The following is a 24,603-nucleotide window of genomic DNA, read 5'->3' as shown; positions in this document are numbered from 1 at the left end:
CTCAGATGAGGAGTAAAGAAAAATTGTGTGGAGCTATAAATGCTTTCTTCACAGTTTTCCTTCTATTGGGCTGAGGCACATTTTCTGCCATCACAGACCAGTGTTTGGACATCAGGTTATGTCTTGATATAGTAAATGTGCTGCCCTCTAGTGGACGGCTGAGAACCCTAGTTTCCTTTGGATTCAGTGCTCCATTTTGGAATCTCAGTTCAGCTCGGGTGTGTGGCTTACTTATGTCACTGAACCATTTTAGGGAAGGTGGTTCTCAAAGGGCACCACTTCTGGTTGATCACTCTTGCACAATTACTTTCAATTCAGCAGATGTTTCTTGAACATTCCCTGTGCACCAGACATCAGTCAAGGTACCTGATAAATACACAGACATCTAATACATGGTTCCTGATTTCAGAAGCTTATGACTTTGTAAAGAAGACAAACTTATACAAGAATAAGTAGAATCGGAAGCTGACTCTGTGAAGTTCTACAAATCCAAGGAATTTTTAAGTGCTATGTATGTAGTGGCACGGCCAAAGAGGCTTAGGACTTAGTACTGGACCAGTGGTTGGCTCAGTGCCTGACTCAATGGTGAGTGTTTCATAGTGTGATATGTATGATTGTGAGAAGGTTCTGTAATTAGAACATGGTCAGTGGTGTCAGGAAGGGCTGCAGCCAGAAACTTACTGGCATCTCCCTCTCCTGTCATACTCTGACCATTTCTAGGACCATGCTGGATGACATCAGCTGCAGCATAGTAGGTGGCAGCATGGTCAGGAGCAACACACTGGCAAACCATCCAGCAAGACAGTGTCCATTAACAGACGTGACAGGCTGATGTGCCACACATAGCAGTGCTATGCGAGCCTATATGTGTGTATGTGATGGCCCAGCCTGCTGATATGAAAAGTGGGCACTAGGGACCCATCCATCGGAGAAGGCGATGGCACCCCACTCCAGTACTCTTGCCTGGAAAATCCCATGGACGGAGGAGCCTGGTAGGCTGCAGTCCATGGGGTTGCGAAGAATCGGACACGACTGAGCGACTTCACTTTCATTTTTCACTTTCATGCATTGGAGAAGGAAATGGCAACCCACTCCAGTGTTCTTGCCTGGAGAATCCCAGTGATGGGGGCGGGGGGGCCTGGTGGGCTGCCATCTATGGGGTCACACAGAGTTGGACACGACTGAAGCAACTCAGCAGCAGCAGCAGCAGCAGCAGCAGCAGGGACCCATTGATACCAGCAACTTAGGGAGGAAAAGGAGGAGGTGGGAGATGTGGGTAGAGTGGTCATGGAGGAGCAGTCATTAGGGTTTGGGCTGTCGCAGGGACTCTGACTTCCATTCTAAGTAAGGGGGAAGCAATGGCAGGGTTTTGAGGAAGGGGTGCTATAACCTGTTAAAGTTAGCGAAGCAGTCAGCCTGAGTGTTGGGTTGAGAATACACATCATCAGGGAAAGACAGAAGCAAGGACACCAGTTAGGAGGCCCTTTGAGTAATTTAGGTGAGAGATGATGGTGGCCTGGATCAGGGTGGTGGATTGGGGTTATGATAAATGGTCAAATTCTGGATACAGTTTGAATGAAGAGCTGATAGAATTTGCTAATGGACTAAATATGGGGTATGGGAGAAGTAGAAGAATCATGAAGGGTACTAAGATTTTTGGCCTGAGTAACTTGAAGAGTGAAGTTGCCATGAGCTGAGCTGGGGAGGCCTGAGGGAGGAGGTTGAGGGAAGATGAAAGTTCAGATGTCTCTTCGATGTCTCTGTGGAAATTGTGAGCACTCAGTCTGGTGTTCAGAGGAGAGGTGTGGGCTGGAGATGCAAATGGAGAAGTTGTCAGCACAGTACATAGTGTTTAAAGCTAGAAAGACTGTGTGAGGTCACCCAGGGTATGACCATTGGTCAAGAAAAGAGAGCCAAGTACCTGAGTCATGAGATTCATTTAGAGTCACACTTGAGTTCTCAACTCTGACAATCCCAGAAGGAAAGGGAAAGGTCGACCTTGTCTTTTCCCAATTTATTTGACCATGGAGCCTGCTTTCCCTCTGTGTGACTGTGGGATTGCTGTTTCATTGAACACATTTTTGAAAAGGCCACATTAGGCTTCTTAGGGCCATAAGGGGAGGAACTTTCTATGATCTACTAAGGAGTTTGGACTTTATCTTGTAGATGGTGGGAGGTCACTGAGGGATTTTAAGAGAGGAAGTAACAGGGTGGTATAGTTTTGTGGCAGTGTGGAAGGTAGTTTGGGGAGGGGAGTCTGAAGGAAGAAGACAAGTGAAGAGGTGATTGCAGTAGCCTAGGTGAAAGATGATGAAGCCCTGAAAAGAGCCTTTGGGAATGGAGAGAAAGATTCAGATGAAATGAATATTTAGGAAGTTTAAAATCTATAAAATTTGAAGAGCAATTAGGAATAGTATGTGATGAAAAAGATTCTATGATAACCCTGAGGGTTCTGGCTTACATAGGATTTTCTATAATTACCTATATCCCTTGGAGAGGTCTATCAATGCAAGCTATAAACCAGCATTTCATGTAACTAACTTTTATTTTTAACAAGGTTCCACTTATATTTTATTTTACAAGGAAAAAAATGGGAATCAATTGACTGCTCAAACAATGCTGCCTTCTTTTTTTTCATTCATAAAGTCATACTGGTTTTACTAATCCAAAAATGCTTAAAAATGATACTTAATAGAGTGAATGTAATTGATCCATTTGAATGTGCTGGGAATTATGGTATTTTCTTTAACATTAAAAGTTATATTTTTGGAATTGGTATGTTTTAATCTTTTGTATACATACTACAGATTTAAGAAGAAAGCAGATTATACTGACTAGAAAAACGTTCCTAGGGCTTTGGTTAAGAACCTTGGATGTATGCCTGGGCCCTGTTTTCCAACACTGATAAAAAGTGGGAGACATTCCAGTATTGCTTATTTTGATTGTTCTATGTTCAGAATGCTGGCTGAGAAATGCTGGCATTCCTCTGCCTACTTCATGGACCCTGGAAAGAAAGGATGCTTCTTTATGGTAGTGGTGGCATGTCCACAGCCTTTTAAATAATCTCTTGCCTGCAATGGTGGCATCTCCTGAATAGCTTAGGCTCCAAAAACTGGATTGAGGAGGACCAAGTCGTTTAGGGTTGTGCAAATGATGAATAATGTCATATCTTGACTACTAATGAAGCGCAGAAGAAAGACCTTCAGATCAACACCTAAGTAATTCTTCAGAAAAAAATGAACATTTTTGGGGGGGATAGTAAATATTTGTTCTGTTTAAAAATATTTTTGGTTTTCTTCTCTCTAGGCACATGTTGGATTGAATCTCCTGATGTGCATTATAAAAGACTGGTCATGTGACTGACTTCAGCCAATGAAATGTAAGTGGAAATGATGCGCATCACCTCTGGATGAGAGTCAGTAAGAGCCAGTGTGTAATTTGCTTTATTTCCTTTCTGTCGTCATGGTGCCCAGTGATGCTTCAGATGACGGAGGCTCTATTGGGTTTTGTTCTTGAGGAAGGCAATGTGGGGATGAATGCCTACATGATTTGTAAGCTTAATTGTTTTAAGTGATTGAGATTTGGGGCCTGTTTGTTATAAAGCTCGTTCTGACTAATACACTTGTAATCCTTCATTTACATATTTAAAAATACTGCTTATATTTTCTGATTACCATATGTTCATTGTAGAGAATTTTGGAAATACAGAACAACACAAAAAAGAAATATTCACTGAAATCACCTACATAGAAATAGTTCCTGTTAATATTTTGAGGTATTTTATTTTTTTTCTCTCATATATTCACGTTAAAAAAATTGAGATCACATTATATACACAATACTGCTTTTTTACTTCATATTATAGCAATAGTCTTTAAAATATAGAAATAATCCTGTATAGTATTAATTGGTGAAGGAGTGTTGTAATCTATTTTTTATATTTATATCATATAACTTAGAACAAAGTTGTATTTTATTTTTGTACTTTTTCTTGCTGTAAATAACATTCTGGTGAAATACTTATATCCATCTTTTCTTGGATTGCTGCTTATTTCCTTAGATTAGATCCTAGAAGGGGAATTATTGGGCCCAGGAGTATGCATATTATTTATAATTTGCTACATATTGCAAAATCTCCCAGGAGAAAGGTTGTACCAATTAACACTCCAGCAGTGAGAGATGGGCCATCTTGCCACCCCTGTTGAGTATTCAAATTCCTTTTAATCTCTGTTAATTTGATAGGTGAAAATGCTATCTTGTTTTATATTTGCATTTCTCTGATTGCAAGTGATGTAGAACATTTATTTCATATGTTTATGAGTCATTTGCATTTTTTCTTTTGGGAATTGTCTAAATGGATTCTCAAGTCCCCCTAATGCGCAAACTGTTAAACAGAAAGCAACACAGGAAACCGGAAGTGCAGTTCTGCTGCCACAGAGCCTCAGCACACATGTTTTGAAGTGCGAGCATTGAACAGGCTTCTCTTATTCCCTCTCATCATGCTTATTTTGATTATTTTCTCTGCAGTCATCTCTCTGCACAGCCCATGTCTCCCTCAAGCCTTGGTCTCCCTCCAAGCATCTTATTGCCCCAGGCTGTAGTCATGCCTGAACCTGAAATTGTGAAGAGGGAAGGACAAATGTGATCAAAGTTAGTTTTGAGTGGAAAAACATTATTGTGGAAAAAATCCCTGAAGCGTCCCCCTTATGAAGGTCCCTCACTACCGACTGGTATGTTCCCAAAGCAAAGAGGTGGTGGGCACATCCTCTTCTAAACGGTCAATGATTAACAGCACAGACTGCCTCTCTGGCTTTAGGCTTGAATCTACTGTCCCTGGTGATAAAGCTTAAATTACTCTTCCTGGAAGCATTCTTATTTATTTCATAGACATTGCATTACCCCTGATTGTCTATTTGGTGCTTTTAAGAAGAGAGAAGAAAGAATCTAAATTTCCCCAAAGTGAGTGTTACTTTTTAGCTACTGTGAGATAAAAGACAGATTGAAATGGAGCCAGAGGGACCTGCCCTTCACCCTCCATCTTCATCGGAGTTGGAAGCTCACATTGGTATGTCAGGCAGCAGCTGGCAGGCTCTTTTATCATCATTAATTGTCCGCTGAGTTGTCACAAGGAGAGACTAGAATTCGAGTTTAATTACATCTGTATCATCTCTGATAAAGTTCAGGAGATTCTGGTGGTGCAAAACAGGCATGGGCCAGTGATGTGCCAAGGATACTCTGCAAAGCAGAAACCATGTGTATTCTTGAGGGGGGAAAAAGGTGAATTAGCTGAATTCTGAGGGAAATCAGGTGTTATCAAGGCTGGACAACTCTCGTGAGATATGGTGATGGAGAAGATGGGGGAGGGAAGCTGCTGACGGCATTGAGCTGGTTAAGGGTGATTTGATTTCTGTGGAGCAGGTGTAGGGGACTTTCCAGGGAACAAAGATTCATCCAAGGAAATTTGCTTGTCTTTATGGACAATAATCTACTGCCAGTGAAGGAGCAAAGACATATGTTGGGTTTTCTTTGAAGAAAATACAATAGCACTCCCACTCCCATTTCTTTTCTTCAGATGGTCTCTGATTTAGTTCTGGAAATATGTGCTGGTTGTAGTGTGGCTTAAGTGAAAAACCGGCTTTGACTAAAAGAAGAACTAAACTACAGTTTAGCAGAAATGGTTCAGAGTAGGTGGCATGGGAGCTGAGTGTATCTGTAGCTCATTGTTTCATAGTCAACAAGGGCTAAGAACCTTCATCACACTGAGGCAATGCCCCTTCTACCTGGCTTAGCCACACAAGGTTGCATTCTGATCTTGTATCAGTCCTTATGACCTTCTGCTTCTGGTGCTTTCATTATTCACTGAACCTTCTGCCTCAGAATAAACTTTGGCCTCTGCTCTGTTTCCCTTCATTGGGGCATGGATCTTGTGCTTCAGATTGTGAACCACTAGGCTTCATCTTAACTCTCACTTTCTGAAAGACAATCTGAAGCTCTTTCAAGAGATAGCTCTTGTAGAATTAAGTGTTTTCAAAGAATCATATTGATTGGCCATCTGGCCCTCTGCTTTTCAAAAGGATAATTTTAGTGTGACTCTCATATCTTAGGAAGAACAATTTATTTTAGTCCTTAGCCCTCTTTCAGCATTAAAAAAGAGTAGATCATATAAATGCAACTTGAAAAATCTAAGAAGAATAATTATATATGGATGTATGTATCTCTGTACACAATAAAAGGGCTTTGCCTACATTCTAGATTTCCAGTAAAGTGTTATGGTCTTTTATGTTAGGTCTCTTATACAAACCACTAAACTAATCTTTGTTCTGATTTTTACAGTCAGGTACAAAACTGGTGGTTCACTTAGTAAAGAATCTGCCTGCAATGCGGAGACCTGGGTTTGATCCCTGGGTTAGGAAAATCTCCTGGAGGAGGGCATGGGAACTCACTCCAGTATTCTTGCCTGGAGAATCCCCATGGACAGAGGCGCCTGACAGGCTACAGTCCATGGGGTTGCAAAGAGTCAGACATGACTGAGTGACTAAGCACAAAACTCACAGGGGTAAGTTTGGAAAAACAGGTACATCAAAATCAGAGTGCTCAGAATTTAAAATATGTTGATGAAGTATAGATACATAAGAAGATTAAAGTTAAATACAAAAAAATATATATGTATACACACACACACACATATGCATGCTCAGTTGTGTGACTCTTTGTGACCCCATGGACTGCAGCCTGCCAGGCTCCTCTGCCCATGAATTATCCTGGCAAGAATACAGAAATGAATATATATATATATGCCAAAATTTTTATGTGATTGTAAGTTTCTTGAAGTCAGAGGTTCTATATTTGTATTTCTATACAACAATATCAGGGTACTAGGGACAGGGTAGATGCTCAGTAAATATGTACTAAATGTATAGAGTATTGACTGAGTATGTTAAGTAGCTGTTAGGAAAAGGCAATGGCACCCCACTCCAGTACTCTTGCCTGGGAAATCCCATGGATGGAGGAGCCTGGTAGGCTACAGTCTATGGGGTCGCGAAGAGTCGGACTCGACTGAACGACTTCACTTTCACTTTTCACTTTCATGCACTGGAGAAGAAAATGGCAATCCACTCCAGTATTGTTGCCTGGAGAATCCCAGGGATGGGAGCCTGGTGGGCTGCCGTCTATGGGGTCGCACAGAGTCGGACACGACTGACATGAGTTAGCAGCAAGTAGCTGTTATGGTTACCATATGCTCTGGTGGGCTAATGTTAATTGAGATGTAGACAGAAGTAGAAGTAGGTGTGGTGTACTGAGATGCTGAGCTATTACTGAGTGCATTCCACTTTACAGAAGTCATCAGGGTGCCCCTGAGGTCACAGAACAGAGGCACCTGCCTCTGGGCTGGGTTTCTACTACAGGGGCAGCTAGCTGTGTGTAATTCACGCAGGCCTCTGATAAAGGAGAAAGATATATAAACCCATATAACCGTGGAGTGAAGTCAGGTAATAATCACTTTCTTTGTCTCCCACTACTTTCTTTTCTTTTTTTTTTTAGTTGAAGTATAGTTGATTTACAAGGTTGTGTTAGTTTCTGGTATACAGCAAAATGATTCAGTTATACATATATATGTGCATATATATACACATATATTCTTTTTCAGATTCTTTTACACTATGATCTATTATAGGATATTGAATATAGTTTCCTGTGCTCTACAGTAGCACCTTACTGATTCTCCGTTTCACATGTAATAGTTTGTATTTGCTAATTCCAATTTATCTCCTCCCCCCTTCCTTTGGTAACCATAAGTTTGTTTTCTATGTCTGTGTTTTTGTAAATACGTTTTTGTTTTTGTAAATTGTTTCTGTTTTTGTAAATAAGTGCATTTGTATCATTCTTTTAGATCCCACATATAAGAGATATCTTAGGATATTTCTCTTTATCTGACTGTCTTTACTTAGTATTATCACATTCAGGTTCACCCATGTTGCTGCAGATGGCATTATTTGACTCTTTTTATGGCTAAGTAATAGTTCACTGTATGTTTGTACCACATCTTTTTAATCCATTTGTCCATCAATGGGCACTTAACCTGCTTACATGTCTGGGTTATTATAAATATGCTGCTATGAACACTGGGGATCATGCATCTTTTCAAATCAGAGTTTTCTCCAGATACATACCCAGGATTGCTGGATCATACAGCAACTCTATTAGTTTTTAAGAAACCCCTTAGAAAGGCAGTTTTCCATTCTTACTGCCTTTCCAAGTCCTTTCTATGGGATTATTTTTTCCTCTGTCCCCAAAGAAATACAGGAAAGCCCTGTCACTCTTCTGTCCAAACTAGAGCAACACAAATAGTTCTCCCATCACTTCAAGTCACACAACATCCTATTAGGATGGTAACAAATGTATCTAGTCCTGCTGCTGCTGCTAAGTCGCTTCAGTCATGTCTGACTCTGTGAGACTCCATAGACGGCAGCCCACCAGGCTCCCCCGTCCCTGGGATTCTCCAGGCAAGAACACTGGAGTGGGTTGCCATTTCCTTCTCCAATGCATGACAGTGAAAAGTGAAAGTGAGGTCGCTCAGTCGTTTCCAACTCTTCGCAACCCCATGGACTGCAGCCTACCAGGCTCCTCCGTCTGTGGGATTTTCCAGGCAAGAGTACTGGGTATCTAGTCCTATGATGTAGCAAAAACTAATTTTGTTTAAAAATAACACTTTCCCCTTTCTCCCAGTTCAAGCTTATTCCAGGCGGAAAACCACAGTCAAGGAAAAGAAATGCTGTCAACTTCTCTCTCTTCTCTCCTCTCTGGTCACTTCTAATCCTCCTTCCACATTCTACTAACTCTGGGTTCTGACTAGGGAGATCATACATCCTAAGAAATTAGGCTAATCTCCTGGGACCTAGTTATTAATATTCCCTTGTATCAGGGTTCTCCAGGGAAATAGAGCCAATAGGATATTATGTATATTATAAATTATAATTGTCTCATGCAATTATGGGGGCTGGCAAGTCTAAAGTTTGTAGAGCAGGCCAGTAGGCTGGAAACACAGGCAGGGTTTCTAGGGTATAGTCTTGAGGCAGAATTCCTTCTTTTCTGGGAAACCTTGGTTTTTACTCTTAAGGATTTAATAGCTGAATGAGCCCCCTAGTAATTGGGGGTACTCTCCTTTACTCAACTGATTGTAAACATTAACCACAAAATACCTGCATGGCAGGATCCAGGCTAGTGTTTGACTAAACAACTGAGCCCTATAACCCAGCCAAGTTGAAACAGAGTGAACGCTTGCACCTTCTCCTTGGCAGAAGCCTCTCTGTATGTAAAATAAATCACATGGCCACTCCAGCCATGGAAAGGAGAGGAGATAAGAATGCAGGAAACCTCTCTCTTAATGGCACCCCAAGATGCAGATATTTAAGCCTGACTCTTGCTCTTGGGGCAGTTTTTTTGGTTCTTTGGAGATGTTCTCTTCCCTCCCTCAACACTACGGGACTCTAAGCTTGGTTCCCCACAAAGCTTGGTTCCCCACAGGGCATAGGCAGCTCAAGTCTGGAATTGAGTCCGGACTTGGCCCCAAGGTAATGGATTCCCTCACTTGCTGTCAGACAAGCAGTAAGCCCACACCTCACCTTTGAGGTGGGAGTCAGGTGTGCGCACAAGAAGCACATATTAGGCTTTCTGAGGAGTCTTTTTGAAATATCTTGTCCTCTGTGTGAGATGAGGCCAGGAGCCACTCATCCCTTAAGGTGTTATTCGCTTAGTTGTGTCTGACTCTTTGTGGCTCCATAGACTGTAGCCTGCCAGGCTCCTCTGTCCATGGAATTCTCCAGGAGAGAATACTGGAGTGAGTAGCCATTCCCTTCTCCAGGGGATCTTCCTGACCCAGGGATAGAACTCTGGTCTCCTGCATTGCAGGCAGATTCTTTACTGTCTGAGCCACCAGGGAAAATGAAAGTGTTAGTCGCTCATTTGTGTCCGACTCTGCAACCCCATAGACTGTAGCCTGTCAGGCTCCTCTGCTCAGGGATTCTCCAGCAAGAATATTGGAGTGGATTGCCATTCCCTTCTCCAGGGAATCTGCCTGACCTGTGGATCGAACCTGGTCTCCTGCATTGCAGGCAAATTCTTTACCATCTGAGCCACCAGAGAAGCCCAAGAATATTGCAGTGGGTTTTCTATCCCTTCTCCAGGGGAACTTCCTAACCCAGGAAATTAACCGGGGTTTCCTGGAGTGCAGGAAGATTCTTTACCCTCTAAGCTACCAGGGAAGCCCTAGGCCACCAGAGAAACCCATCCCTTATTACACAATTTTATATACACATACACACATCTTTATCGAGCCCATCTTTGCATGAAATGTTCCCTTGGTATCTCTAATTTTCTTGAAGATATCTCTAGTCTTTCCCATTCTGTTGTTTTCCTCTATTTCTTTGCACTGATCGCTGAGGAGGGCTTTCTTATCTCTTCTTGCTATTCTTTGGAACTCTGCATTCAGATGCTTATATCTTTCCTTTTCTCCTTTGCTTTTCACTTCTCTTCTTTTCACAGCTATTTGTAAGGCCTCCCCAGACAGCCATTTTGCTTTTTTGCATTTCTTTTCCATGGGGATGGTCTTGATCCCTGTCTCCTGTACAATGTCACGAACATCCGTCCATAGTTCATCAGGCACTCTATTTATTAGATCTAGTCCCTTAAATCTATTTCTCACTTCTACTGTATAATCATAAGGAATTTGATTTAGGTCATACCTGAATGGTCTTTTGGTTTTCCCTACTTTCTTCAATTGAAGTCTGAATTTGGCAATAAGGAGTTCATGATCTGAGCCACAGTCAGCTCCCGGTCTTGTTTTTGCTGACTGTATAGGGCTTCTCCATCTTTGGCTGCAAAGAACATAATCAATCTGATTTCAGTGTTGACCATCTGGTGATGTCCATGTATAGAGTCTTCTCTTGTGTTGTTGGAAGAGGGTGTTTGCCATGACCAGTGCGTTCTCTTGGCAAAACTCTGTTAGCCTTTGCCCTGCTTCATTCTGTAGTCCAAGGCCAAATTTGCCTGTTACCCCAGGTGTTTCTTGACTTCCTACTTTTGCATTCCAGTCCCCTATAATGAAAAGGACATCTTTTTTGGGTGTTAGTTCTAAAAGGTCTTGTAGGTCTTCATAGAATTGTTCAACTTCAGCTTCTTTAGCATTACTGGTTGGGGCATAGACTTGGATCACTGTGATATTGAATGGTTTGCCTTGGAAACGAACAGAGATCATTCTGTCATTTTTGAGATTGTATCCAAGTACTGCATTTCAGACTCTTTTGTTAACTATGATGGCTACTCCATTTCTTCTAAGGGATTCCTGCCCACAGTAGTAGATATAATGGTCATCTGATTTAAATTCACCCATTCCAGTCCATTTTAGTTCGCTGATTCCTAGAATGTCGATGTTCACTCTTGCCATCTCCTGTTTGACTACTTCCAATTTGCCTTGAATCATGAACCTAACAGAAGCAGAAGAGATTAAGAAGAGGTGGCAAGAATACACAGAAGAACTGTACAAAAAAGATCTTCACAACCAAACCAAGATAATCACGATGGTGTGATCACTCACCTAGAGCAGGACATCCTGGAATGTGAAGTCAAGTGGGCCTTAGAAAGCATCACTACAAACAAAGCTAGTGGAGGTGATGGAATTCCAGTTGAGCTATTTCGTATCCTGAAAGATGATGCTGTGAAAGTGCTGCACTCAATATGCCAGCAAATTTGGAAAACTCAGCAGTGGCCACAGGACTGGAAAAGGTCAGTTTTCATTCCAATCCCAAAGAAAGGCAATGCCAAAGAATGCTCAAACTACCACACAATTGCACTCATCTCACATGCTAGTAAAGTAGTGCTCAAAATTCTCCAAGCCAGGCTTCAACAATACATGAACTGTGAACTTCCAGATGTTCAAGCTGGTTTTAGAAAAGGCAGAGGAACCAGAGATCAAATTGCCAACATCCTCTGGATCATGGAAAAAGCAAGAGAGTTCCAGAAAAACATCTATTTCTGCTTTATCGACTATGCCAAAGCCTTTGACTGTGTGGATCACAACAAACTGTGGAAAATTCTGAAAGAGATGGGAATACCAGACCACCTGACCTGCTTCTTGAGAAACCTATATGCAGGTCAGGAAGCAACAGTTAGAACTGGACATGGAACAACAGACCGGTTCCAAATAGGAAAAGGAGTACGTCAAGGCTGTATATGGTTACCCTGCTTATTTAACTTCTATGCAGAGTACATCATGAGAAATGCTGGGCTGGAAGAAGCACAAGCTGGAATCAAGATTGCTGGGAGAAATGGCAATAACCTCAGATATGCAGATGACACTACCCTTATGGCAGAAAGTGAAGAGGAACTAAAAAGTCTCTTGATGAAAGTGAAAGAGGAGTGTGAAAAAGTTGGCTTAAAGCTCAACATTCAGAAAACGAAGATCATGGCATCTGGTTCCACCACTTCATGGGAAATAGATGGGGAAACAGTGGAAACACTGTCAGACTTTATTTTTTTGGGCTCCAAAATCACTGCAGATGGTGACTGCAGCCATGAAATTAAAAGATGCTTACTCCTTGGAAGGAAAGTTATGACCAACTTGATAGCATATTGAAAAGTAGAGACGTTACTTTGCCAACAAAGGTCCGTCTAGTCAAGGCTATGTTTTTTCCTGTGGTCATGTATGGATGTGAGAGTTGGACTGTGAAGAAAGCTAGTGCTGAAGAATTGATGCTTTTGAACTGTGGTGTTGGAGAAGACTCTTGAGAGTCCCTTGGACTACAAGGAGATCCAACCAGTCCATCCTAAAGGAGATCAGTCCTGGGTATTCTCAGGAAGGACTGATGCTAAAGCTGAAACTCCAATACTTTGGCCACCTCATGCGAAGTGTTGACTCATTGGAAAAGACTCTGATGCTGGGAGGGATTGGGGGCAGAAGGAGAAGGGGACGACAGAGGATGAGATGGCTGGATGGCATCACCTACTTGATGGACATGAGTTTGGGTGAACTCTGGGAGTTGGTGATGGACAGGGAGGCCTGGTGTGCTGTGATTCATGGGGTTGCAAAGAGTCGGACACGACTGAGTGACTGAACTGAACTGAACACACATGTTACAATCTTATACCTTTGACATGAATGAAAGGATGGAGGGTTGATTAGTTTTTGTTTATTCCTTTGAAATTCCTCATGATGGCAAAGTGATATCTATGTTTCAAGATTTTAGCCTGAAGTCCCATTTTAATATCCTGTACAGAGGCACACAAAAATACATACTTCTGTACATTTGTCTATAAATATTATTAGTCCACAGAACTTCCAGTAACAAAGAAAAGTGGGCTAGGGAATTGTACCTCACAATGCCCTTCTTTGTTTTCTATGTAATACTTTCTGCATGTTTATTGTGACCTCATTTTGCCAGCAGATAGGTGTGTGTGTGTGTGTGTGTGTGTGTGTGTGTGTGTGTTTGGAGGTGGTGGGGAGAGGAGGGTAGTATACAACTCTCCAGAGAGTAATTAGTCTGGGTTCTCATATTCTTCTGGGTTCAACCCAGGGTCTCACATCAGACAGCTGTATGGATGCTCTGTAAACCAAGAAGTAGGGTGAATGCTCCTGCTGGCATCACCCTTTGCTACAAAGACATTTAAAACAAGGCCCAAGGCAAGTGGGACATCAAATAACACTATTGCTCTTATAATAGCAAAATATTGAATATTTAAAAGGTAAGCAGGCTTGAAATTTGTAATGGAAAGAAAATACCCCTTTAAGTCATTAAGGAGTATGAAGAACCATAGCCTTTAAAAAATAGTTGGAAAAGTTTGAAGAATTCATAAGTCAAAAGAAGCTGGGTTACATTCATGAATAGGCAGAGCTTTGAGTAAAAAATAAGGGCCAATTCAGAGGTCCATTTAAGAAAGTTACCAGAGTATAATTAAAGTAACTGGCTTCATAGCCAATTTGGAATTCTGTCTCTAGGAAAATGGTTACTATGTGATATTCACAGACAAGCCAGAGAAAATGAGCATGCAAATTGGCATTGAAGAAGAACGTAAGCTGAGGTGGTTAAGAGGGCAGGTTCTTGAATGAGAATGAACAGACCTTGATTTGGCTTAAATAACTTATAATCTGAGTGGCATGAGGATACCTGTAGAACGTTCTCTACCTTAATTTTCTCACCTTGTAAATTGGTGCCTATCTCATAGGGTGGTTGTGAGAATGCTCTTGATACATAGTAAGTGCTCATTAAATGCATTGCTATTATACTTAGAATTTTTGTCTCCTAGAAGCACCAGAAGTCTGATATGAAGACGAACATTTCTGATAAAAAAGAAAAGACAAAGCTGAGCTCTACTAGAGAGTAGTTCAGATTTTCTGTTGAATGGATTTGATTATATAGTCACCAAAATAAATAATTCATTCCGTTTCAGATATAAAAGAGACAAAAGTATGCCAAAGAAAGTGTTTAATTCCACAAATAGATGAATGACTTTCCGTTTGCTCTTGTTTCTCAGTGTTTACATTATTGAATCTCTTTTCTCCATAAGAGACAAAAAATTCCCCAGAAGTTGTTTCATCTTCTGAGTATATTGTATTATATTGGTTTATAGATATGCCTATTAGAGACTCAGTTCTTTAGTCATGAAGATATGACTCATAATAATTAGAACAGACTGCACAATATAACCAAGACACCCCAAGTCCTGCTGTTGCATATTAACAGAGGTTTACTTACCCCTTGGACTACAGCCTGCGGCTACAGCTCTCCTGAAGGGTTTCCCTCCAGAATTGAGGTAGTAACCGGGTACCATTTTATCCTGTGGCTCCCATGATTGCTATGGCCTTTTTGATGTCTTCCACTGGATCTTTAGTTTCCCCAACTGATAGACAATGATATGATACGAAGATGATAATGTGAGATGTTCTATGTTCAGCTTGGGGATGGCAAACATTATTTATTCCCATATTCTTTTCACCAGAACCTGGTCACATGGTCCCAAACCTGACTGCAAGGGAAGCTAGGAAATGTAGGTTTTCTATATTCCCATGAGGGGAAAGAGGGACTGGAAAGCATTTTAGTTCATCTCTATGCATGACTTTTGTTGATGTGATGTTAGAGTTTTTGTACTTGTAAACTTTTATAGGATGGGTTGCAAGAGGATTGTTGAGAGATCTTAGCTACTAGATCAAGGCAAAAGCTTCTTGAACTTCAGAACGTGAATGTGTGCATTGATTTACATAGTGGAGAGGACTACTTTGAGTAGGATGGCCCTCTATCCACTGGACAGGTAGAACTCATTTTTGCTTACATAGGTCAAGATGCTGAAGAAGTGGCAGGTACCATATATTTGCTTGATAGCATCAAGGTCCTTTCTGATATATTCCAGAAGATGTTGAGACCTCTTTCCTCTGGCTGATCTAATTTAACTTGATGTTAACTTCATATTACATATCTTCTATGTTTCTTCTCTAGAATTTCCCTTATTATGCTTCAATTTTCACATCTAAGTCTAGATCATCAAAATGCCTTTGCTCTGTTTACACTCATGGATTCATACATCAAACAGTTGCTGAGCATCTCTTATGAAGAGACAAGAATGTGTGCATGCTAAGTCACTTCAGTTATGTCTAACTCTTTGTGGCCCCATAGACTGTAGCCCGCCAAGGTCCTCTGTCCATGGGATTCTCTAGACAAGAATACTGGAGTGGTTTGCCATGGCCTCCTCTAGGGGATCTTCCCAACCCAGTGATGGAATCCGGGTTTTTTATGTCTCCTGCATTGGCAGGCAGGTTCATTTTTGGTTATATCTTCAGGTAGTAAGGTGGCTTTTTTCCAAGGGGTAAAAGCTTTCATGAAACAATATATTCAATCATAGTCATTCATAGAAGGAGAATATAATGTCCTAAAGTAATAATAATACTATATATCTGCAAGCTTCTCATTTGTGTAGTTCACCCCAGAAGAGGATGGGCAAATATGGTAGATTGTTGGTCAACTTTGAGAGAAAGAACTTAAGACTGCTCTCACAAAGTTTTCAAATGGCAGTTGAACTGTATAATGGTTGTTTTATACTATTCTGGGCAAGGCTGGCTTGTCTGTGACCCTTAACATCTCTATTTCTTTGTTTCTTCATCTCAGTCAGTGTAAGCTGGACCAGACAATGACCATAGCTCTCTTCAGCTTTTAGAGTCGATCATTTGTCCTTTCTGTCCTCGAACACTCTTAAGGTTCTCCTTACTTCTTTTTCTTCCATGCCATGGTGGGAGTATAAGAAGAAACAATTTAATTTAATTTTAATGTCATCTGAAGTCAGATGTATTAGGAAGACAAATCTTGCAGGGGAAAAAAATCTTCATCTAAGCTAAATACTATGGTGTTGGCAGTCAGATCAAACACCAACTTAACCCATTAACTGCTCTGTGAGGTTTTCGCTAAAGGTAATAGTTTCATTTCAAGAGGGCATGATACGACCCATGATATTTTCACATTCTCAAGAGTAACAAGCCATGAAAACACAGGATTTATTTGTGTGCATGAGTTCCAAAAATCATCCTTTGATTTTGCATGCTAGGAAAAACATCAGACTGGGGCAATGTTATCAAAGGATCAACCAGGTTATTGTTCAAAACATGGAATTCTGGGCTCCACCCCATAATCATTAAGGTCAAGTATCTGGGGTAGAATCCAGTAATCTGAATTTCTGACAAATTCTCTGGTTTGGGAGCTTAATAAAAGTTTGGCAACCTCTAAACCACTAACCAAGTCACAGAACTGTCCTCATCGGTAGAAGGAGAATACTGATACTTATTCTTTGTCACACAGAATTGTTGCATAGGTTAAAAGGATAGCATGGACCCAAGGATCTTTACTGAATGAAAATTCCCTGCGAATATAACTTTGAGTTGTTACTGTTGGGGCAAAGCCTAGTCAAACTACCATCTTTTGATTTTGCATTTTCTTGAAAATGTCTCAGGTCCCCCTCCTCTCAGGAGCTTAGTTAGGCCAAGAGTATCAGCATGTGATGCATTCCTTCTGGACCCCCTGCTTTAGACAAGTTCATGTCAACTGCTGCAGCTCCAAAGTGCATGTAGAGTTAACTCGAAGCAAGGCTCTATTTGTGCGCTTGCAGATTTTAAAGGGGATAGCGCAGTGTTCTCTTCTGTTTGTCAGGGACAAACAAAGCTATTAGCTCTAGGTCTAGGGAAAGGAAAAAAAAATCACTTTTCATATTGTGCAACCAACCCTAAATCAGGTCAATCTCTCCCTCATTGCTGGCTAATATCCAAGCCACAGTGAAAAGCTGATGTTTTTGTTTAGAATGGATTTTTGCAGTGTTTATAAACCAAGACTCCTTGAAATTTTCATTAGGAGGATCATACAGTTCACCTCTTGTCCTGCCCTTTCTCCTTTCTCCTGGAATAGTTGAGTGATTTTGAAAATTCTCAGTAGTTTAATTGATTAGTAAGGAGAGTTCATTGTGAAAGTCACCTTTTGCAAGGCAGAACTGAGATTGACACACAGTCAAGATTCTGTGATCTTAAAGGATGAAGAACAAGGAACGAGGAGAAAGTAACCTTCCTTACAGTCCCGGATACGTGAGGATGAGAAGGGAGCAGTTATTTAGGAACACAGTGCTGGCACTTTGTGCTAGGCATGGAAGATGCATTATATCATCAAATCCTAACAATTTATAATCCCGTGATGTACATATTATTATTACTATATTTATAGGCAAGGAAATAGAGGTCAAAGTACTTAACTTGCTAATAGGTGGTAGAGCCAGGATTATTTCTGTGTAGCAAACCATCCTAAAGCTTAATGACTTAAAACGATAATCACGTATTGTTGCTTGCAAGCCTGTATCGGCTGACAGGTTCTGTTGATCTGGATCAGGGTCAGCTAATCTTAGTCGAGCTTGTTCATGTATTTGCAGTCAGTCCCCTGGCTGACAGGTGTGTGTGTGTGTGTGTGTGTGTGTGTGTGTGTCTGGCTGACTGGTTTAGGATGGTTTCCCTTGTGTGTCTGGCAGTCAGTTGACTGTTGACTAGACTGATGAAGCTGTGACAGGTTGTATTTTCCAAAGATGACCACAGTATATTTTTATTCCACATACCCTTTTTACAATTTGACATTGCAGTTTTCTCATCTCTGCCCCTTTCCTTTGAATCTGGGCAGGCCTTTGGGACTGCTTGGACCAATAGAAGGTGTCAGAAGTAATGTTCGGCTGATTTCTAGGCTTAGATCTTGAGAAAATGGCAGCTCCCACTTTCTTCCCTTCATGGCTTTGCTCCTGGAAGTTACCTACAATGCTGTGAGGTTGTGGAGCAGTCACTTGGAGGGGCCACGTGTGGATCTCCAGTCCACAGTCCCAGTTGAGGTCCCAAATGACAGTCAGCAGACGTGTGAGTAAGGGAGCCATAGGAGACCCTAGCTCCCGGGTGTCTGGTCCCCTCAGGCCTTTGAGCTGCCCAGCTGATGCCAGAGGGAGAGAGATGAGCTGCCAGGACCAGGCCCTACTCAAAGTGCTGGTTTGTAAGGAAAATAAATGATAGCTGTTTTAAGTCACTGAGTTTGAGACACTTTGTTTTACTGCGATAGATAACTGCAGTGGTTATCAGGTCATGTGTCTTATATGATCCAGCAAGCTAGACCGGGCTTGTCTGCAGAGTGGTAGTGGGGTTCCAAGACAGAATGTAGAAGCATGAAAGGTCTCTTGGGGCCTGGGTTCAACACTGGCACACTCGCACTCCCAGTGCATTCTGTCGTGCAAAGCAGATCACAAGCCAGCCTGGTTCAAAGGAAGGGGAAAGAGACTCTGCTTTTTGGTGGGAGGAGCTGAGAAGTCACATGGAAAAGTGCTCGGATGAAGGCAGATGAAACCTTGTGGCCATTTCAGCAGTGTATTGCATTACACAACCTCCTGAGCCTTGGGGACAATTCAGGTCTGTAAGAAAGCTGAAGTGACCCTGAGAAACACAATGATTGGTTTTCATGTAACAATATATAGAGAATGAGGCCTGACTTCTGGCAAACTTGACCATATAGAATGTCATTTGCAGGAAAGGAAAGTCAAGAAGAGCCATCTTCTTCACCAATGGCACAGGTGTGCCATCTTCCTACAGGCCCAGTGGAGGAGGAAGGGAAGAGAACAATTTTTTTTATTGAAATATAGTTGCTTTACAATGTTGTGCTAATTTCTGTTGTACAGCAAAGTGATTCAGTTATATATATATATATATATATATATATTCAGTTACATATATATATTCAGTTATATATATATATATATATATATATATATATATATATATATATTCTTCTTGAAATAGTCTTTTCCATTATGGTTTATCCCAGGAGATTGGATGTAGTTCCCTGTGCTATAGAGTAGGAACTTGTTGTTTATCCATTCTAAATGTAGTAGTGTGCATCTTCTGAATCCAGGATCCATCCCTCTTCCTCCTCCCCGCTACCCTTGGCAACTACAAGTCTGTTCTCTCTGTGAGTGTTTCTATTTTGTAGATGGGTTCATTTGTAGCATACTGTAGATTCCAGATGTAACTGACATCATATGGTATTTGTTGTGTTAGTCACTCAGTCGTGTCTGACTCTCTGTGACCCCAAGGACTGTAACGCTCCAGGTTCTTCTTTGAAGGACAGTGAAGCATGGTGTGCTGAAGTGACTTAGCAACTCGTTGTTGTTCATGACTTAACAACTTAACGGAAGCAACAACATAATGGTATTTGTCTTTCTCTATCTGAATTACTTCACTTTGTATTATAATCTCTGTCCATCCATGTTGCAGCTGATGGCATTATTCCATTCTTTTTTATGGCTGAGTAGCATTCCATTGTATATATGTACCACATATCCTTTATCCACTCATCTGTTTACTGGAGATAGGTTGTTTCCATATCTTGATTACTGTGAATAGTGCCATCATGAACATAGGAGTGCATGTATCTTTTGGAATTATAGTTTTATCCAGATACATGCCCAGGAGTGGGATTTCTGGATCATATGGTAGTTCTAGTTTTAGTTTTCTGAGGAAATTCCATATTGTTTTCCATAGAGGCTGTGCCAATTTACATATCTACCAACAGTGTAGAAAGAGGAAATGGAACAATTTTATTCCTTTATGCTGCAGAATACATAGGATGTATAGCAAAACTTGATTTATATTCATTTATTGATTTGAGAAACATATATTCACTGTGCCTATTAAGAGATTGAAGTGATGGTTTGGGGACTATTGTCAAGGCCCTTTCTGCATCCAAGTTCATGAACATTTACTTGTGAAGATGGGTTATGCTGGGAAGCCAGGTTTATTCTGGGGGCAAACGGCATATTTTTGTTAGCTCTGGAGTAGGTTTAGTGGCTCCTGGTAGAGATCTGACTTGTGGGAAAGTTCTACCTAGTTGCCAAGTTACTGGGCTAGGGAGCCAAGGCGTGTCCTCTGGCCCAGAAGCCCCAGGCATCTTTTGACTTCTTCTGACCAAATGAATGGGATTCATTTCAGCTCACTGCTACTTAAATCAACTATTAGTTATGGAGCACCTCCTGTGTTCCAGTCATATTGTAGGTGCTGAACACATAGAGATAAAATAAGATCTGGGTCTTGCTTCACAAGTGTTCATGGCCTTGAAATAAGTCAGCGAACCAGTTCTTACCATACAATGTGCTATTTCCTATGACCAGCCAAACAGCTGTAAACAAGAAGCACTGGGGAAGGACAATGAATGGAACCCATGAGTCTGGAAGCCTCTGGGATGAGAAGGGGTTACACAGAAGAAGTGGGTACCAATAGGTTGGTGGAACAGCAGGTGCAAAGTTCTGGAAGCAAGGAAAGTTAGGATAGGACAAAGAGCCCAGAAGGGTGGAGAGAAAAGCAAGAAGTGAACTCACAGAGGAAGGTAGAAGCCAAGGGAAGTGACACAACTGGACTTGGTTTTAGGAATCAGAAATATGGAGAATTTATTCAAGGGAGAAAACAAGACAGGGGAATTTTGAGAGACATTTGTGATAATCCAGGCCAGCAGTGATGAGGGCCCCAACCAGGACAGTAATCATAGCACTGAAGTAAACGGAGGTAGAGTTGATTTTTAAAACATTAGAGTGTAGCTGATTTACGATGTTGGGTTAGTTTTAGGTGTATAGCAAAGTGGTTCAGTTATACATATATATATTAGTTTTCAGATTATTTTCCCTACAGCTTGTTACAAAATATTGAGTATAGTTCCCCGTGCCACACAATAGGTCCTTGTCAGTGATGTAGTTTATGTATAGTAGTGTGTATATGTTAATCCCAACCCCCTAATTTATCCCTGGAGAGGACATTTTAAGGATGTACTATCGTGGGACTTGGATTAGGGGGATGGAGCATCAGGGGAATCCAGGATGATGCTCAGGTTGGAACAGGTGGATGATATGGCCATTGTCTGACACAGGACATAAGAGGGTGAGCAGGCCCAGTCAGGGTGATGCTGAATTTTCCTTAGAATATGCTGTGTTGGAGGTCCAGTGGGCATCTAGCCTGACAAAGTGTATCCTGAAGACTTCATGACTGTTTCCTGGGTTGTTCCAGTTTCTTTCTTCTCCCTCTCCTTGCCCGTCTCCATTTTTAACTCACCTTTGCCCTCCAAAAACAAAACCTCCAAAATAGTGAAAAATACATTTGAGAGAGTCTCTCTGTTCATATGGAGTATTAATCGTATAAGTCTCCACCACTTCCGAGGTCGTGCAATGTACTCCCTTCAAAGACCTGCAGGTGCACAGTGCTTGGCTCCCACACTTCGTAAATGACTGCTTCCACAAAATGCTGTCAAGCATTGGGATGAACCCACTCCAGCCTCAGTGGAATGCACAGCCTGGAAGTGGAGGTGTGGGTTGGTCTGTAAGGCCTTTTGCATCTGCCCCCAAACCTAAATCTATCACACAGTGCAAGAAAGTTACCTCCCATGACTTTATACCACTTTACAGTTTACAAGTTACAACTCTAATTGGGATCTCACAACAATCACCTCAGGTCTGTGGGAAAGATATTGTGCATTCCATTTCACTGATAAAGGAATTGAGGTAAAGAAACGTGGTAGATCTGGAACACAAAGCCAGGCCTTTTCCTTTAAGCTCAATATTCTTTCTGTCCTGGCATCTTGACCCTCTTTGTGCAAGAAAAGCTAAGAAACGAAAGAGCCTGACAGGGTCTGGAATTCGATCCTCTAAGCAAACGTGGTAGGATCTGGCTTAGGGGACGCCAGCTGTCCCTACAAAACTGAGGCTCCTCCATGATATTCCTGGCAGTGTCACTGGTCAGAGGCTGTTGCGTTTGTCTGCTGGGCCCTTTACTGAGTTGTCTGGTTAGAGTCGTCGTCTAGTTTAAACTGTCACTACAGTTCTTTTGGGAGTGCTAATTCATAGAAATATGTATATTTAGTATATATACAAACTTTCTGCTTTTATGCATAGGTATTGTTCTTCCTTGTGACATCATATTTCTTTCCAGCTTAGTAGCTGGCGAAGCTCAGGTGCCACCACTCAACCAAGAGCTAAGGTTCATGTCTAAAACTGTCAAAGTGGTGAGCAGCTTGCCCCTCTTCACTTACAGCCTAGGTCAACAGGGCTAGGGATCTGCCGAAGGAAGAGCAGGGGAAAATATCTCACATGTTTTGTTTACTTGCTTGATAAGTTGGTGTGCCACTTGCCTGGCAGAAGGAATTTGAGAGAGGGTATGTTTTAAAAGGATATGCATAGATATTTGCTGGAAAACTACATTCCCCAGTGATGTGATGGGAAAGGTATTGCCCAATGACCAATCCCTTATATAGTACAAGGAGAGGTAGTGAAAATATGAGTATAAAGGACTTTAATGTAAGATAAAGGATGCTCAAATGTAAAAAAGAAAAATATATAGAAGTAAAAACTCCTAAAAAATCATTCCCAAGGGCATTCTTTGAATAAATGATGAGAGATATTAAAGTCATTTGAAAGATATAGCACCAATTTCCAGCATGAACAAATGGAGATATTCTCATGAGAATAAGTGACATTCTTGTTGTTTTTGCTGGGGAGATATCCTCTTTTGTTTAGGAAATTGACAAGTGAGAGTGGCTTCTTGGGCTGTATTTCCCTGTCCAGTGGCTCTCTCAGAACCTTGGAGGTTGAATATCACTTGGCAGGCAGTGGGATGCTCAGCCAGGAGTGAAAAAACCAACATGCCTGTCTTCCTTTAGCCATGGGCCAGCTTTGTGCTCATCCCAATTTCTTGTCAGTCCACTCTTCCAAGCAGGGATATCATTGGGATCCCTGACAACAGTGTGGAGGAGGGACATGAACTGGAGGCACGGTAGCTTCAGAAGCTTAACAACGTTGCCCAAGAGAACCCTTGGAGAAGGTAAAATTAGAAGCCATCAGCGTTCCTGGTCACTTCTCCCTAAAGCCCTTTTGGGTTGACAAAGACCTGGGCAGTAGCAGGAGACAGGCCTGTAGTTCTTCGCAGCCCCTGCTCTGGTCTTTTGAAATTCCAAATCACACCCTCTCCAAGAGGATGGTTGGAGTTCTTACACTGTCTGCTCTAGTTTAGCTTTGTCATAATCATTTGGGAAATCGTTTATTTGTTGGGAGGCAGTATGGCTTTGGGAAAAGAACCCAAACTGGCTCAAAAGTCCCTAAGTTCAGACCCTGTTGCTGGCTAGTGATACTGAACTAGTCGGTTTAGCTGTCCAGAGTGGTTTCTACATCTCTAAGATAAAAATGAAATGATTGTACATGGAAAATTCCTACATTAATGTGCACCTGCAATCAGAACTCAGACGTAGCTATTACTATATAAGTACTATTATTAGTAAGTATTGTTACTGCTTTCTATCACTGTTGCTGTCAATGGGGCTGGATGAAGGTAGGGTAACCCCTCCATCAAACCCCACCCCAGATTCCACAGTGGAACTTGCTTCCCGACTTTTCCTAATGCTCTCCCCTGCCCCACCCCACCCTCGTGGCACACTCTCACTGCTGGACCTCCCTTGGCAATTCCTTGAAGGTGGTGTTTATACTTGTCCTCTTAATAAAGATGATCCCCCAGCTTCCAAAATGCACAGCAATCTACCTTGCCAGCCTGTCCAAGATGTTCTCAAATATAAGTGCTGCCACTCATTTCCCCTCCTACCCCTTCCCAAGCTCCATGTAAAGCCATAAACAGTGTGGGATAGAGGACTTTTTTAGCCAGATGGTATAATAATGATAATGATAAAAATGTAATAGATACTAATTACAGAATATCTACTATGTAGTTAGGTGTTTTCCTATTTTATTTCATTGAATCCTTATTGCAATCCTTTTGGATGCTAAGAACATGCTTGTTCCATTAAATGTTGACCAAACCTGGAGGTCCAGTCATCTTGCCCTCCTTCTATACCATTCATTCTTAAGGATCCCCAAGGCCCAGAATTTCAGATCGTTTATTCATTTGGAACCAGCTAAGGAACCACAAAAGACAGCAATTAGTCTGATAGTAACAACTGGTTTCCTTTCTCCATCAATCAACACCCCACAGCCTATTGAATTAGCTAGGTGTATCCTATAAGTAATACATCTTAT

At 41.5% G+C, this 24,603-nt stretch overlaps 1 long non-coding RNA gene across 1 annotated transcript in view; it reads left to right on the top strand.

Moving 5' to 3' along the window:
• Window positions 1-24,603, top strand: part of LOC129653260 (uncharacterized) — a 45,583-nt gene that overhangs the window by 9,480 nt on the left and 11,500 nt on the right. The window contains exon 2 of the long non-coding RNA XR_008715021.1: window positions 3,307-3,379. This is a non-coding gene — a long non-coding RNA (uncharacterized LOC129653260). The remainder of the gene's footprint in view (window positions 1-3,306; window positions 3,380-24,603) is intronic.

The sequence above is a fragment of the Bubalus kerabau genome, chromosome 5, assembly GCF_029407905.1.
Source record: "Bubalus kerabau isolate K-KA32 ecotype Philippines breed swamp buffalo chromosome 5, PCC_UOA_SB_1v2, whole genome shotgun sequence".
In the NCBI taxonomy this organism is placed as follows: domain Eukaryota; kingdom Metazoa; phylum Chordata; class Mammalia; order Artiodactyla; family Bovidae; genus Bubalus; species Bubalus kerabau.
The sequence above is the reverse complement of the archived record's forward strand: the minus strand, read 5'-3'. Positions and strand labels throughout refer to the sequence as shown.